We start from the raw sequence: 17,263 nt of genomic DNA on the forward strand, positions 1-17,263 counted from the left end.
CAGCCCTCCCCAAAGCAAAAAAAAAGTTAGACAACCCTCCCATATTTAAGACCCACCCCCAGTAAATTTCAAACTGTCCCTCTGTTCAACAATATATTGATTTGCATGTAGTCTCTCTGACAGAAATAAATCAAGCTACCTAGCATAAGATTTGGTTATGGCATGGCTATATATGAGAATCATTTGGGTTTGATATGAGGGAACCTTATGTGGGGGGTTGTCTGGGAAACATGCATGGTTACAGTACTTTGCCCTTAAACTATGCACTTTAACTATGCCACTTTGTTTACATACTCATCTCAATACTGCACTCAATACCATCAACTGTATCTTGCCTATGCCGCTCTGTACCATCACTCATTCATATATCTTTATGTACATATTCTTTATCCCCCATATTCTTTATCCCCTTACACTTGTGTCTATAAGATAGTAGTTTTGGAATTGTTAGCTAGATTACTTGTTGGTTATTACTGCATTGTCGGAACTAGAAGCACAAGCATTTCGCTACACTCGCATTAACATCTGCTAACCATGTGTATGTGACAAATAAAATGTGATTTGATTTGATTCGATTTGAGCGAAGCATTGTGTGATCACCTCAGTACTAGCAAGACTGTCCCAAACCGACCAGTACAAGATGTGGGCGGTTGTGATTTTGAACTATAAGCATATTGTAGGACTATCATTTGGCCGTGTTTCTATTTTCTAGAGGAGTAAGCTAAAGGCTGTCTGAGCACCATCAAATCAAACTGACATTGTCCAGTCTGATCCAGTGTAATGTAATTACTTTCTGTAATGTAGTCACACCGCCCTATGATAGCTGTACTGTAGCTCTTTAAATGAAGAGATCTTTGTGTATTCCACATGTAATGCTAGTGTTATAAGATGGACATTATCAATATATTTTTGATTTGACATCAGTCTTTAATTTTGGCATGGAGACATGGGCTGTAGTTAAAAAGTCATCTAGTGCTGTCAGAGTGACCCAGCACTACGTTTGTAGAATGATAGATAGGCTGATCCATTCCTCTGTGAGGTGAATGAACAGGCTGCTATGCATCGGGATTAGTAGTCCTTCCACAGACTCCCAGATCAAAGACTGCATAAACTCACTCTCTTGGCTGGAACTGCAACAAAAGTGTTGAAACCTGTCTGAGTAAAAGAGATGCAGCAAATAAATTACGTCTCCCTTGTCTTAAGTAAGTATGTAAAGATTTCAGTCTCAGTGGCTGAGTGCTGGTTTCTTTTTAAGCTACCAAGCCACTGTGTGTCGGATGCAATTGTGATATGTCCTCTGACACAAGGACAAATAAAATGTCATCTTAAAGTACTTCTTTGTCTGTGTGTTCCATACAAAGGCCTTGGCATTTATAACCACAGAGTAGGCCTACTCCCCACTGGGCAAAGACGTCAGATCAACATCCAATTTTGATGGGATTGTCAAGAAACATGAATTCAGTTTGGGATTAACCAAACCCTGGAAACACTGTTGTCGATGTTTGTTTGAAGATTTGGTTCAGTTAAGATGAAAACTATGTACATTGATGTATTTTTGTTCATTCTTAAAAGAAGAAAACATTTATCCACTGAAACCATATGGTATAGTGAATGTGAATTGATTGATGCGTTGATGGCTACTTCAATGAGCCATCGGTCAATCTTCCTGGCTAGACCAATTCAGTCCCATTTATTTTCCTATTTTCCATTAGTCTATATTTGTGTTGAAGCATTAACCGTGAGTGTCTAGTATACACAAAATTATATTTCCCATCAAAACCGTGTTAAAAATGCTCTCACCGTGAGATTATTTATCATGTTCCCCGGGGACGGTTGTATGAAAGCTGTAATTTATTTTTCTCACTCTGATGTTCTAGATGTTGCCTGTTACCCTGCAAGATGATAACAAGACAAGATCAGACAAACAAACAAAAATATAAAAGATTATCATTACATGGGACCCTCACAATGTGAAATCTTTGAACAATAGTTTATGTTAAGAAAGGTTTTGTTTTCATTTATATTTCACAGATGTTTTAATAGGTTTAATAAGTCAGGATCCTCACAGACGAAATCCTTCAATGATTCTGAAACCTACTGTGTCTGTAGCACTGTACAGCTCATTAGGCTGCAGTAGATTAATCAGAATAGTCACTCACTGCAAGTTCAGCCTGCTACATGACGTTATCTCACCCCTCTACCAAAACATAGTAAAAGTAAGCTATCGTTTATCGTTATACTGTGGCAAGACTGGCCAATCACCTCTACCTTAAATGTAGGACCTCATAATAGCATCTAGTCATTTCCAGGGGCTAATGGCAAACTATGGTGTTAGGGAACTGTTCAGGGATTTTACAGTAACTATACATTATATACAGTATCATTAGGCTTAAACAGCATGCAACCTGAAGATGCCACATGCGCTCAGTTGTAATGGAAGTAATTCTATGCTCATGTGCCTTGTCTGTATGTTTGCTTTAGTCTATATTTATTGCTTTAATGGCATAACACAGGAACTATTTTCTTGCACCATTGAAATTAGTCCTTGATAAAGCTCAATGGTGCGGTGAGGCTGTATGTATTTAAATCTGCTGTATTGATTAATCTTGTTGCCTTGGTGCACAGCAGAGGCAGGGCTGTGGCCTCCCAGAGTTTATAAGACTCAGTCCTTGGTTCCCTCTGGCAGGACCCTTGCGCAAACAGATTGCAATTCAAATTAGCCATGATAAGCTAGCAGCCTTGAATACTAACGGCAGAAAGCAGCCAGTTCACAGGCAGGGATTGCGTTCAACTCACCTCCCTATTTGGATCTGTCTACATCCATTATTGGATGTAGACAGATCGTTGATGGTTGTCTACCGTAACAATCTGTTGAAAAAAGTGGCTTGACAATAGCCTACTTATAATAAAAACAAATACATTAATAATAATAATGATAATAATGCCATGATCATCATCATTCTCATTTTAATAATTATTTGGATAATTTTGCAACATTCAAAATCGTATTTTTGTGTAATAATACACAATAATACCATTATAAGGTAGTGATAACTACCTTTACACTGTTCAGCAATATCTCTTCACCCTGATACTGTCTAAATCCAATTTAACGCGCTTTAAATCTCGGCAGGCATTTACTGAATGTGTTGGATGTTGAAATTATTGGTCACCGGTGCCACACCCCCTTCCTCTCTGTAGCATATGGTATATTCCAGTGATGCTGAGTTGGTGATTGTGTCCAACAGGGAAGATTTGGTTGAAGATGAGCAGTTGAAAGATAACCCTTAGAAAAAAAGCTAGTAACTTTTAATACACGCGTTCCGGCATTACATTTCAAACGCTGTTTTGCAATTCTCTTCGAGACATTCACCGGAGCATCATAGCCTATTCAGCTGAAGCGAGTGGAGCTCAACCATCACCATTGCGTTATTTTCCAAGGATACACGAGGATACAACATATACAAATATCAACAGTCGTATTATTTATCTGAAGTGAAGCTATGACATGGGAATAAGCCTCCGGAATGGTCACATCACGCAAAGGTGAGCCATTTGTGTAGTAGGCTAGCTACTGCTTTCAGATTGTGTGTATCGCATAATTTCTACGTGGCGCGCAATAGTCTTATCGCTTGTGAATCGTGGTAGCCTCAGGTGCACAAACATTGTGTATCGAGAAACGGGAATGAAGAGTGTAGTGATAGCCGCGTATCAACACACAAGGTGCCGGCCAGGCTATTCTCATTCCGTGGGCCCGTGATGCTAATGTACATTACCTTTATGTTCCTAGCTGGTGATGCCAACTCTGAGGAAAGAGACATTCTGTGGTAACCTACCTAAACATGACGATGTTGCTAAAGGCTATACACCTGACACGTAAACTTTACAGACAGATGGGTCATTGAGTTGACATGTCGGTCACTCACTGGGCACATATGTGATCTGAACGCCTAGTTTCGATTTACATTTGGTTGTGAATTCAACATGAAATCAACAAAACATGTAATTGGATTTAGATTAAAAATTGGGTGAAAAAATACGAAATTCCCTAACGTTGATGACGTGGTGTCAGTTTAACACGTTGATTCATCGTCATTCGATTGAATTGTTTTGCTGAAATGAGTGGAAATAACGTTGATTCAACCAGTTTTCCCCAGTGGGCAGTGAGCCAGTGCATTAAAATATATTTGGCTACTTGTATACAGTAAGGTTAGGTTATAATGTAGCTCTATTTCTAAATGTAGGCTATCATGGTAAAGTTGTGTATCATATGTATTATCAATGGTAGGTAGTAGTATTAGACATTCAGTAGCCTATATAATGTCTGAGAACGTATCCTTGAGAACCCGCTATCAGTTGATCAGCTCCTCAGGTAAAGATGCAAACAAGTGCATGTAGGCTATGTCAAATGTAATGCCAATGCTCTTGGCTTGATGGCATGACCAGAAACAGAATATACAGTATGTTCCAACTGTCAAGGATGAAACAAAATGATTTTATAATAATATCTCAATTCTGTCTATGGCAGGTTGTATAGTTGCTGCAATCTGTTGACAATCTTGTGCAATGTGCAAGACAGACCCATCTTAAACTGGCAACTCAAATATGTGTTACTCAGGGGTGTCCAGTAATAGCTTACTGACATGGAACCTATGTTTTGTTGAAAACAACTATTACATATTATTACATATTTGTTACCTGCAATTATGATATTAGATATAATATCATAAGGCCACTGCGTGTGATCAACACACGGCTTTCATTTACTCTCAGGCACAACCTGAAACACACAGGCTAATATAGTCAGAACAGAGGCAATGTTGAGCTTCCATTACTGCATTTTTGGAAAATGTTAATTATATTAATCTGCATTGAGTAGGCTAGATGAAACTTCTGCAGACTCCAGATGTGTAATGTAAAAGTAATATTCCGTTATGTAGGCCTACCTCATGTACTGTAATGGATATATGATGATATTCTTATCAATTGCTATGAACCTCTCCGATAGATCAATACGAATATATAATCAGAATAAAACACCACTCATAAATCTGAAAACCAGTATTGGACTGAGAAACAGTGTGACAACAGTTACTTTTCTAGATAAAAGGACACAGTCATTTTTGAGAGCCATTGATTAACAAATCTGTACAAGTAGGTCTGAGGGTTATATTTTGGGCTGTCACTAAGGGATAACAAGTGTCAAACGCACGTTAGTTTGCAATTTTGTCATGTTAAAACTGGCGCACTGGCATTTTCCAGCCCTAAAGCCAGGTTTGGAAATGTACCTGTCTAACATCAGCTCGCTTGCACTGAGGTGAGAGGGATGGCAATATTTGTAGTGTCTCCTTAAAAACAAGCACAAAAGTGAGGTTCATGCAGTGCTAATGGGAAGTTTGGAGACCCACAAAAAGCCGGTCTTAATGGTAACACCGCTGATTATGGAAGGGATTTTGAGAGTGGAAGCTCAGCCTATCCAGCCATGACGCGCAGTGCCCTTGGACGAGAGATTCCTTGTGCTGGTCAATTTCGTATTTAAAAACATTTTAAAAAAAATATTGGTTTCCCCCCATTTCGTTTAATTTGAGCAAAAACCAAGCATAGCCTACCATCAAGGCTGTTTTAACAGCATTGCATAGGTGCGTATTTTTATCCTGGCCATTAGCCAAGTAGCCTATGAATGAAGGGTTTTAAAAATATTTTGTGCTTTGAAATATTTTGGAGGTTTTTGCCCTCATGCCTTTTAATTATTCACAATTCACTGCATACTTAATTTTGCTTGTTCAAGTAGGCTATCCATCCCCATTTTCAAAGAGTGCCCCTCATCCGCTTACCAAACACACACTCCCCCAAACTATTCAGTACTCCTATAATGCCATATCAACTGCATTTAAAAAAAATCTGCCTTGCACAACAATACAATTGATAGGGGCTAGTATTTTGTGTAGATGTGCAAATGTGATGCATAAAGGCCTACATGTGCATACAGTGAGTGCCATGGAACGAGAGAAGCGATTTATGATATCATGCTTCTGACCCCATCCTATTTAGAAATATTGTTGTTGTTTTAAAAAACTGATTGCTTGTTTTCCGTTTCATATCAAGCGCTGTATTTGTATTTACTAGGGAGCAGCTCCTCTTCCTGGGGTCTATACACATTAAGGCACTTACATTACACACAAACAAAAGATAAAACAGTGAATCATATACCATTGTTACACCACTACATATCTACAACACAAAATGTATAATACCACCATACAACAATATTACAATGTACGTGTGTGTAGAGTGCGTGTGCTAGTGTGTGTATGCACTTGTCTGTACTTTTGTGTGTCTCTTCACAGAAAGAACCCCACTGCTCCATAAGGTGTATTTTTATCTGTTTATTTTATCTGATTCTACTGCTTGCATCAGCTACCTGATGTGGAGTAGAGTTCCTGTAGTCATGGCTCTACGTAGTACTGTGCACCTCCCATAGTCTGTTCTGGATTGTGGATTGTGAAGAGACCTCTGGTGGCATGTTGTGTGGGGTATTCATGGGTGTCTGAGCTGTGCGCTAGTGATGGGAGAAAAAATCCATACAGTTACATATCGGGATATTATTTTTGACAATATATCGTATTGCATCGTTTTGACAAAATTGCAATATTGTTTTTGCGCTAGTTGGCTGTACCTGTACTAAAACCCTAGTATTTTCCCTTCATAGCTTGTTCTCCATCTTCTTTTTAAATTATTTGATTGGAGTTTATGACAATGCAAAGATCATCAATAACCTACAGAACTTGAGACCAACACATGCAGTATTAAACCATGGAACGCGTTGATTGGCAACCCACATTAAAAAATATTATAGTATACTATGGTATAAATACTATAGTATTCAATGTAGTGTTTTTGCAGATTTTACTGTAGTATTCACTGTAGTATTTACTAGAGGTTGACCGATTATGATTTTTCAACGCTGATACCGATACCGATTATTGGAGGACCAAAAAAGCCACTACAGATTAATCGGCCGATTAAAAAAATAATAATACATGTATTTGTAATAATGACAATTACAACAATACTGAATTAACACTTATTTTAACTTAATATAATACATCAATAAAATCAATTTAGCCTCAAGTAGATAATGAAACATGTTCAATTTGGTTTAAATAATGCAAAAACAAAGTGTTGGAGAAGAACGTAAAAGTGCAATATGTGCTATGTAAGAAAGCTAACGTTTCAGTTCCTTGCTCAGAACATGATAACATATGAAAGCTGGTGGTTCCTTTTAACATGAGTCTTCAATATTCCCAGGTAAGAAGTTTTAGGTTGTAGTTATTATAGGACTATTTCCCTCTATACCATTTGTATTTCATTAACCTTTGACTATTGGATGTTCTTATAGGCACTTTAGTATTGCCAGTGTAACAGTATAGCTTCCGTCCCTCTCCTCGCTCCTCCCTGGGCTTGAACCAGCAACACAACGACAACAGCCACCACATCGAAGCGTTACCCATGCAGAGCAAGGGAAACAACCACCCCAAGGCTCAGAGCGAGTGAAGTTTGAAACGCTATTAGCGCGCGCTAACTAGCCAGCCATTTCACTTCGGTCACACCAGCCTCATCTCGGGAGTTGATAGATTTGAAGTCATAAACAGCGCAATGCTTGATGCACAACGAAGAGCTGCTGGCAAAACACACAAAAGTGCTGTTTGAATGAATGTTTACGCCGCTCAGTCAGATACTTAGATACTTGTATGCTTGTATGCTCAGTCAGATTATATGCAACACAGGACACGCTAGATAATATCTAGTAATATCATCAACCATGTGTAGTTAACTAGTGATTATAATTGATTGATTTTTATAAGATAAGTTTAATGCTAGCTAGCAACTTACCTTGGTTTACTGCATTTGCGTAACAGGCAGTCTTCTTGTGGAGTGCAACGAGAGAGAGGCAGGTCGTTATTGCGTTGGACTAGTTGGATCCCCCGAGCTGTCATTGAAAATAAGAATGTGTTCTTAACTGACTTGCCTAGTTAAATAAAGATTAAATAAAGGTGTAAAAAAAACAAAAACCGGCAAATCGGCGCCCAAAAATACCGATTTCCGATTGTTATGAAAACCTGAAATCGGCCCTAATTAATCGGCCATTCCGATTAATCGGTCGACCTCTAGTATTTACTGTAGTATTTACTCTTAACTATAATATAAATACTGTAGTAAAAGAAAACTGTCATATATACTACAGTAATTAATGTTGTGTATTTGCGGATTGAGTATACTGTAGTATTTACTGTAATGTTTTTGCTGACATTACTGTAGTATTTACTATAGTTTTTTTGGTTTTATTATCTTTGACTTAGATACGCAGTCTTTCTCCTTGAGGAAACCTACTGGAGAAATACTAAAAGAGCACATTTTCCATAACCTGTATGTTGGTAGGACTGGGGTCAGAATGGATAGTTCTGAACTGCTCTTTTCTATAACTTGTAGGGAACACAATATGGTTTGTACTTGGCATGTATGTTTCTCACTTATGGGTTGCACAAATTGGGACATGGGGTAGGGGAATGGACAGGGTATATGGATATTAAATACTGTAGTATTTACTATAGTTAAAATAGTGTAGTGTTTTTGTGGACTGTAGTGTTTTTGAAAAGATTACTGTAGTATTTACTACAGTGTTATTTTGCTGATAATACTGTAGTATTTATTATAGGATTCTGCACTATACTACAACATGCTATAGTAAGTACTGCACATGATCGAGGGATACTACAGTGTGTAGTATAGTATTCTACAGTATACTACAGTTTACTACAGAATTCTACAGTAAGTACTGTAGTATTTTTTCATATGGGCAGTGAGTGGCCAAGCCCTTGCCACACCTACAACTTGTTTATTCATCAAAACCCAGCCCTGTCGCGCCACTGCCAGATAATGCTCTCATAATTCTGGCTGTGAGAGATTTACCATTGCATTAGGTTTGTTAAAATAGAGCCCTCAGTGTGTTTTGAGAAGTCATGTACACTGAATTCAATTGGTTTACATGGTACACCACCAAGCAGCCATTCCCTATGCCTTATTTATCACTCAATTCAAATTAAACCACTGGGTTTAGTGGTAGAAAAAATAGAAATGCAAGTTTCTAAATGATTAGGACTTCTAAATAGTTTGCTTATGATATTCTGCATTTATGGCCAAGCACTAGTCAGGATCCAGAATAGGTCTTACAGTTTGTACAGAAACACAGTTTGATTTGTATGATGCTAAACCAATACCTGGCCTGTCCATCTTACGTATCCTAACAATTCATTGCAGTTGGTTACTCATCTGCATAGTCTATCTTTAAACCAGAGGGGCGCTAAAGTAAATGTTTCTGTTTCTAGACCTTCATTTCACAAAGAAACCTTCTGTTATTATGTCATTCCATTACTTTTAGTATATCTTTTTACAGTTCAAGGCCTATAACCTTATGCAAGGGCATTTGCCTGGAAACTCTGCTGACTTGATTGTGTTTCACATTAATCAATGGTGTATTTTAAAACAGTTGTTAGTGACTGAATGCATTGTGTGATACAATACATTATGCATCTTATAGGTTAGGTCACAGTTTGAAGACTGGAGGATAGTTTGAACCAAATCTTAAATCAGTAAATCAGTTATGCAAATATATTCCATTCCACATCCCACACATAAACTAATGGGAGATGCAGTTTGGTTATTCTTTCATTTAATGTCCAAGGAAATAAGGAAACATATTGTTGCGACATTTGATGTCTGAAGGTGGTGAAAACAAGATCATTAGTATGCATATCTTTCCATTCCTAGATGAATGTTGGCCTGCTCAGTGACCATCCCGAAGCATACCTACTAAATGTATGAGACACAAGACTACTGTATGTGTCATTGTCGAGTATGCCCTGCTGTTTTTGCAGAAAAGTACAAGGTGACACTTTATTTAATGGTCTGGTTATGAATTCTTAATGCATTATCACATAGTTTTAGAACCATTAAATTAAGTAAATACATATGGCCTGTTGTTCACTGGCCCTTCTAATATCAGGTTAAAACATAGACATGTATATCCAAATGTCCATATACATGGGCAAAGGACATACAATCATAAGCAGTTTATAAGAGGAGATGTACCAGGACAAGGAGCAAAGCACTGAGGAATGTTGGTTCCTGGCTGATAGCTGATAGCTGATCTAAGGGCACTGTTAGAGGTGCAGTATTGGTAGTTGCAGTGGTTTTTTAGTGACAGTGTTGGGGGTGGTAATGGTAGTGGTGAATGTTGTGGTGGTGGTGGTAATGGCAGTGGTGATGCTAGTGAGTTATTCTAGGGAGGGATAACCTTTTAATTAATTACCTTTTAGTTATTTCCTTGTTGTGTTAAATGAGACCTGCAGCTGTCTGTTTTTCTGCGTTATTGGGGATTATGTGTATATATTTTCAAAATGGTTACGTTAATTACGTTTATTTTGCCATGTACATGTTTTGGTATCTAAATCATCCTTTATTGTCAATTTATTTTGATAATTTATCAGCATGTGACCCTTATGCAGCCCAAAGAAACCACCTAAAGGCCTAAACGTTTTCAGTTTTCTCATGTCAGATTCTATGGTTGTAATGAGGAATTCAGCATACCACAATCTCCAGTATGCATAATCATCATCATCTTCTTCTTCATCATCAAACAATTATGTCCATTAAACAATCATTAATCCCTACGTTCTAGTTGCATTAAGTGTGAACTCTGCCTCTCTCCCATTGGCTTTGAAACAACCAATTGTTTTCATGTCTGCCTAACCATAATTGTGTTACTTTGTATTCAACTGGTGATAAAAACATTTATTTAAAGTGAAGTTTTGGATGAACATTTCCCATAGCTCATAGTGTATATTATTTAGGTTTCTCCCCATATCATGTGGTTGTTTGAGCAGGTATTTTCCCATGCACCAAGATCCCATTCTGCCAAATGTCAACTGCCTATTTTTTATTCAATTATTTGTCTCCACCTACCCATGCTTGTCTTCTCAAATGATGCCGTTGGCATACAGTACAGTACCCTGTAGTCAAATGGATTGTAGTCTTTACAACAAAGGCAATAATTTCCCCGACCCCCCCATCCTCTGCATAGCCTCCCACTTCAGCAGTGGCTTTCTCATACAACTACTGTATTATGCCTCACATTTTTCCTCATATTTATTGAAAGCTATATTGTACACGGTATTTTGTCCCGATCTTATGTTATAAAATTTCAGTCTTTATAGTCATGTGTCACTCTCCATTTAAAAAAAATCAGGAACGTACTGATCATATAGTAGTATAGACTATACACTGAGTGTACAAAACATTAGGGGCACCATCCTAATATTGAGATGCAGCCCATTTTGCCCTCAGAACAGCCTCAGTTCGTCAGGGCATGGACTCTACAAGATGTCGAAAGCATTCCACAGCGATGCTGGCCCATTTCGACTCCAATGCTTCCCACAATGCTTCCCACACATCCAGCCAACTTGTGTCAAGTTGGCTGGATGTCCTTTGGGTGGTGGACCATTCTTGATACACACGGGAAACTGTTGAGGGTGAAAAACCCAGCAGCATTGCAGTTCTTGACACACTCAAACCAGTGCGCCTGGCATCTAGTACCATATCCCTTTCAAAGGCACTTAAATATTTTGTCTTGCCCATTCACCCTCTGAATGGCACACACACAATCCATGTCTCTATTGTCTCAAGGCTTAAAAAACATTTTTTAACCTGTCTTTATCTACACTGATTGAAGTGCATTTAACAAGTGACATCAATAAGGGATCATAGCTTTCATCTGGATTCACCTGGTCAATCTATGTCATGGAAAGAGCAGGTGTCCTAATATTTTGTACACTCAGTGCAGAACGACTGTTAAAACTTCCATGATATATTAGTTTAATCTCTAAATTGTATTGATATAAATGATGCAGTTAAAAAACTAATAATTTAGAATTTCAGTACACAAGCCCATTGAAATGTCCTGAACCTATAGGCGCAGTACCTGACCACGTTCATTTGGCCTCTCACTATCATGGAGAGGTGTATTGGGGCAGTGAGTTGGAAAGGAAAGGACGAACATTTGTGAGTGAAGATGAAATTCTCTCTTGACTGGAGAGGATACAGCCATAAAATGGATATTAGTAATGCACCATAACTCGTATCATGCTGTACAGTAGTGGCACTAAATCTTTGTGGATATACAGTACCTGGCTTGGGCCTGAGCAAGAGCTCTTTCTTCATTCAAGGAGTTGCTCATTGAACCATGATTTACCATGGTTCAATGATTTACCATGGGTTAACCATACACTGTACTAGAAAAACGACTGTGTTGAATACAGCATTGTCAACATGTAGGTTAGAGGTTAAAAGAAAGATATTGAAGCCAGAGATATTTTTGAGTTATGTGTATGGAATACCCAAAGTCATATTTGTTTGCTCTTGTATAACTTATCCAGAATGTGTCTGCTGAAATATATTAAGTGGACTCTAGGGAGAAACTTGATCAGCTTTTGTAGTTGTCTTGAAATGCTAATAGGGAGGAATTACATTTTGCTTGGTGGATATGTGACTCATTGTTGTTGTCTTCTGCATACCTTTCTCTTCCCCATAGAATCTACATTATGTATAAACTGAGACTAATGACGCTAGCATTGAATAAAGCAGAGCTGGTATAAGACATTACAAAGGAAGGTTTGTTTTGAACAACTGAAGATTTCTAAAGTTTACCTCGTGCCACTAGAGACCAACGATCAAAAATAGTGCATCTGCTCTACTGTTGTCTTACAACAAAAGAGCTACAGTAACAACATCTACAAATATTTGACTCACAATCCAACTCAGTGGTTTCTATTATGATCTATGTTCCTTATCAGAGAGGGATCAGAACGACAGACAAGACAGGATGCTTTCAGCTGATTAGATGGTTCAGAAGAAAGGACAAGGAAGCTCTGCTGTGGAGATTACTCCAGTTAACGACAGTAACACATAGTACCAAGGTGAAATAAACAAATGAATGGATGACAAGGAAGAACTAAAATAGTCTTATGTAGAATAAACAGCTTCAATTGGATTTGGAAGAGCAGTGGAGCTGAATTAAATGCATATATTCAACTACAATAGTTTTCACACTTTGCATGTCAGTGTTATTAGTTTTCGAGCAAAGCAATTATGTTTTTTCAAATGAGTTTTGACTGGTATGTGATTTAGTGTGTTCAGTACATGGCACATACATTCCATGTCTAGCACGGATGATTGGTTTGAAGGACGGGCTTTGGAAGGGCCGGCCCAGCAGAGTGGATGGGAGGCTGGGAGCAGCCAGCTGTGATGCATGGTGGAGACGCACAGTGGAGAGAGAGGCTTGACAGACGTGCCGGTAGGGATAGTGAATAATGTGTTGCATCTAAGGGCTTGTCCATGCGGGAAGGATGGAGCCAAAGTTGAATGTCAAACGGTATACTGTTGAGGGATGACAAAAGCGTGAGTGTCATACAGACATTTGACATTGGAAGATTCTGAGTGACACCTTCTTACACTCAAAATGGATGATTTGCAGCTGCAGCACAATGCAATGAGGACCATGAAAGTGGAAGATATGTCTCATACAATAAATTGTTCCCTGGTGCCTGTCAAAAGTGCATGTGTCTGAGTATAACACCTCCATTTGATACATGGCTTGGGAATAAAGTGGATGTATGCCTTTATGGGAGTGTTGTATTCATCCTTACAATAAGATGCCATTCTCATAAGAGATCCCTCTACTTTACTTATAACCCTGGTGCTCCAAACTTGGCTTGTAATGTGAGCGAGCATCAAGAAAAACATTAGTTCTGTTGTAATCCATCTTGAGATCCATGTTGCCTGCATTGGTCAATTCATCGAAAAGCTTTTATATTCAAATGCACATGCACATTGCTCATTTCAGTGGTACCATGCAACCGTGTTTTAATATATGGCGTAACATTGGACTATTTGACATTATTTCCATAGGGGTTTTTGATAGGTCAATGGTTTTTATTTAAATATTCAAACAGTGTAGTCTAGAGTGATCATCTCCTTTGATATAAACAGCAGTACCACCCACAGACTCTGAACTCTCCAGCTGTTTTCAAATCATAGTTCCAGTGCTTTTAGTTCAAGTCCATTATGTGTCTGTGTCTACTGGCAGTTTGGAGCATAAGCAAAGAGATGACTTGTTGTGTCATTTCCTTGGAACTTCAGGACCAGTAATGGTGGGGAGCACTCTTAAAACCAAGTCGTCCCATTCGTCAAACTGGGAATTAAACCAGCCTATAAAAGGGTTGTACTAGTTCCCATAAACCACCAAGGATTTCTGCGTAGCTAACCATGCATACCAGGCTTATAAGCCTAGTAAACTCTGAATTTCGTCTTGAGCTAGAACTGCCCACACTCTGGGTGGGTTGCCGCATGCTGAAAAGGTTACAGGCTGGTTGCTTCAAGGGCCAAACTGGAGTTGAAAGAAAAACAAAGCAGACACCCCACCACTGTTTTGGTGAAAAGCTGAGGGATGGGGTTGGAGGAATGTACAAGGACTGACCATCTATTATATCAACATGATGTTTTGAGGCTATACAGTGTTTGTTTACTTTTATGTTGTTTACAAACATTGGACTAAAACAAGCTTATATTTGGGATTCTGATGGGGTAACAAAGTTGAATGAAACTCATGAGGCATTTCTAAGTTATATTCTTCAAGAATCAATGGGTATATATCATAAATGTGTACGTCAAAAAATGTATGCGGCAACTGCAGATTTCCCTTTTAACAAATGATACTATTGGATGTTTGTATAAGGGAGGATATCCCCTGACTTTGAGGCTGCCTACAATAGCTTACAAGGAGCAGCAGAAATCAATTGCTGCTACTCAGATTCCAGGAAATATTAGGGTGAGCTCTCATTCACAACAGATAAATGCAAAAGACAATTGAGCACGGTTACATGCACACAATAATATATTATATATTAATATAATAGTTAGTTTAAAACATTTATATGCATTGATATTGCAAGAAGAACGATTTCACTAATAAGCCTGTTTACATGGAAACATCTGAAATCAGGCTTCTGATGGGCCTTTCGTTAAATGCAGAAAATCTTAAATCAAACTAAGCGTTCTACCATAGTGACCGTGCTATTTGGTTCTGAGTTTGGACATGTAAAGTTGTTATGTGAAAACTGTTTCTAAGACGCACTCACAAAGATGCTTGCACATGCACAGATCAAATACAACGATTAATTCATTAGAAATAATTAGAAATATTGCTCAGAAAACCAGGTGTTTTAATCGGCATGTGCTTACTTCGATTATGACCTTACGCTGATTAAGATAAGCAGAGTAAGGTGTTTACATGACTAATGCCATACTCAGCCATAATCAGTTTAAAATCAAATTATTAGTGTGCATATAAACGTACTTGTTCCGTAAATAGGTACGGTAGACAGCCGGTCGACGAGACTGTTGTATCGCCCATGGTAATCCCCTATAATATTGAATTATCATTGAATTATGTATACTCACCATCAAGCATACCATAGGCTTTCATTTGTGTATTTGTAGTATTTGTCTAATACACTGTATGCTATGTACTGTAGGTACTACCAATACATCTTTGGAGATAATTTGGATTCCCTAAAACTATAAAACTCTCTTCTATTAACAGCCTCTTTTGAGCCCCAGAAACAAACATGTCTCTCTAAAGCAGAGAAATCAATGCCTCCAGCACTTAATTTGATAGCCTCATGTAGCTAACAGTGCATTACGCGCTGTGACAACCAAGAGCACCCTTTGAATGTTTACGATCCGTAGGTGTCAAGGCACAAAGGGAAAGTCACAGTGAAACATGCTGCCTATCAGGTCGTCACCTAAAATATTCTGCAAAGCTACGAAAGTTGAACCTGCGTTTATGGATTACTTTTTCAGGAGATGCTGCTTGTACTAGATTCTGGAAAGGGTTATTGCATTAGGAGGAGTCACCTTTAATCTGCACATAACAGGGTAGGAAAGAGAGGATTTCAGTGCGTCCCTCGCCTCCTCCATCTCTGTGCCCGCTTCATTAACACTGGTGGTGGGGTGGGGAGAGAGAGTGATCTCTTCACAGTCCACAGGCCTGCCTTGCAGGGCCCTGTGACAAGGTGAAAGATTATGATTGAATACAAGACCCCAGAGTTGTATAAGAGAAAAGGAGGAAGAGGCTACAGTCAAGTGCAATGGGTACCAGCATCCAAAACAGTGCTGTGGGTGTTAGTGTGTCCCTTGTTGTGGACTTCCTTAGGCTACCATTAGATGTTGACTGTGATTACTTGGGAGACCAGTGCTACAATTGATGCAAGAGAGTAACAGTAACTATATCATTTTTAGAGTCAAAACAAGAAGCAACTGTTGACCATTCAGCAACAAGCTTGTAAAAGTTATTTCCCGAGGTGTGGGTCCTGTTCATCACTCAGAAGGCCATACTATACAATTCCATTTCACCTATTCACCTACTGTATACAACAGCAATCAAACAGGAGAGGATAATAGTCATATATTTGTATGCCATGAATGTACAATAGTGGGATGTATAGTTTAGTGAGATGTATAGAAGCTATCGAGCAAGAGACACTGAGAGTGAAAGAGAGGCCTACATGTTATTGAGCTGTAATCAAATGTTGTTATAGTACATCCAGTCCCCCACTCTGCTCTGCTCCGCAAGCTGTGACATCTCCATGTGAAGAGACAGGTGTCACAAAACAATCCCAGCACTCACTTAATTGGACTCCTGTCTTTCCTGGTGGAATGGACAGAGCAGAGCTGGTGTACTGTATATTACTTACTGTAGTGATGCACCATCTCTATTAATGAACTCTTCCTGGTCTTCCATACAAAAAAATGAATGGACCTGCATAACTATGTTGTTGAATATTTGACTGTGCGCTGTTAGATGGGTTTCTTACCTTACATATGACCTAGGTTAAAATAACATCTCTATCTCTTAATTCTGTACCTGCTGCTTGAATGAAGCCACATCCACATGCAGAGCTATATTGGTGAGATTATTTTTTAGGTGTACTGTAGGCCAAAAGAGCCCTGCCGGTAACCATAAATATATCAGAATGAACTGGTGGGCCCTTACGGCTCCGCGGACATTTAAGTATGAATTGGCCTTTAGTTAGCGATGGGTCGTGGTGAGGCATTGTTTGATTAGTGTTGTCACATGGTTGAGCTGCAG

General features: G+C 38.7%; 1 protein-coding gene across 1 annotated transcript in view; it reads left to right on the forward strand.

Annotated features, from left to right (window-relative positions):
• Positions 1–3,218: 3,218 nt before the first annotated feature.
• Positions 3,219–17,263, forward strand: part of tenm1 (teneurin transmembrane protein 1) — a 225,126-nt gene continuing 211,081 nt past the window's right edge. Inside the window, exon 1 of the mRNA XM_042326725.1 lies at positions 3,219–3,546. The gene's annotated coding sequence lies outside the window, so the exon portion shown is untranslated. The remainder of the gene's footprint in view (positions 3,547–17,263) is intronic.

This window comes from Oncorhynchus tshawytscha, linkage group LG09 (assembly GCF_018296145.1).
Source record: "Oncorhynchus tshawytscha isolate Ot180627B linkage group LG09, Otsh_v2.0, whole genome shotgun sequence".
Lineage (NCBI taxonomy): Eukaryota > Metazoa > Chordata > Actinopteri > Salmoniformes > Salmonidae > Oncorhynchus > Oncorhynchus tshawytscha.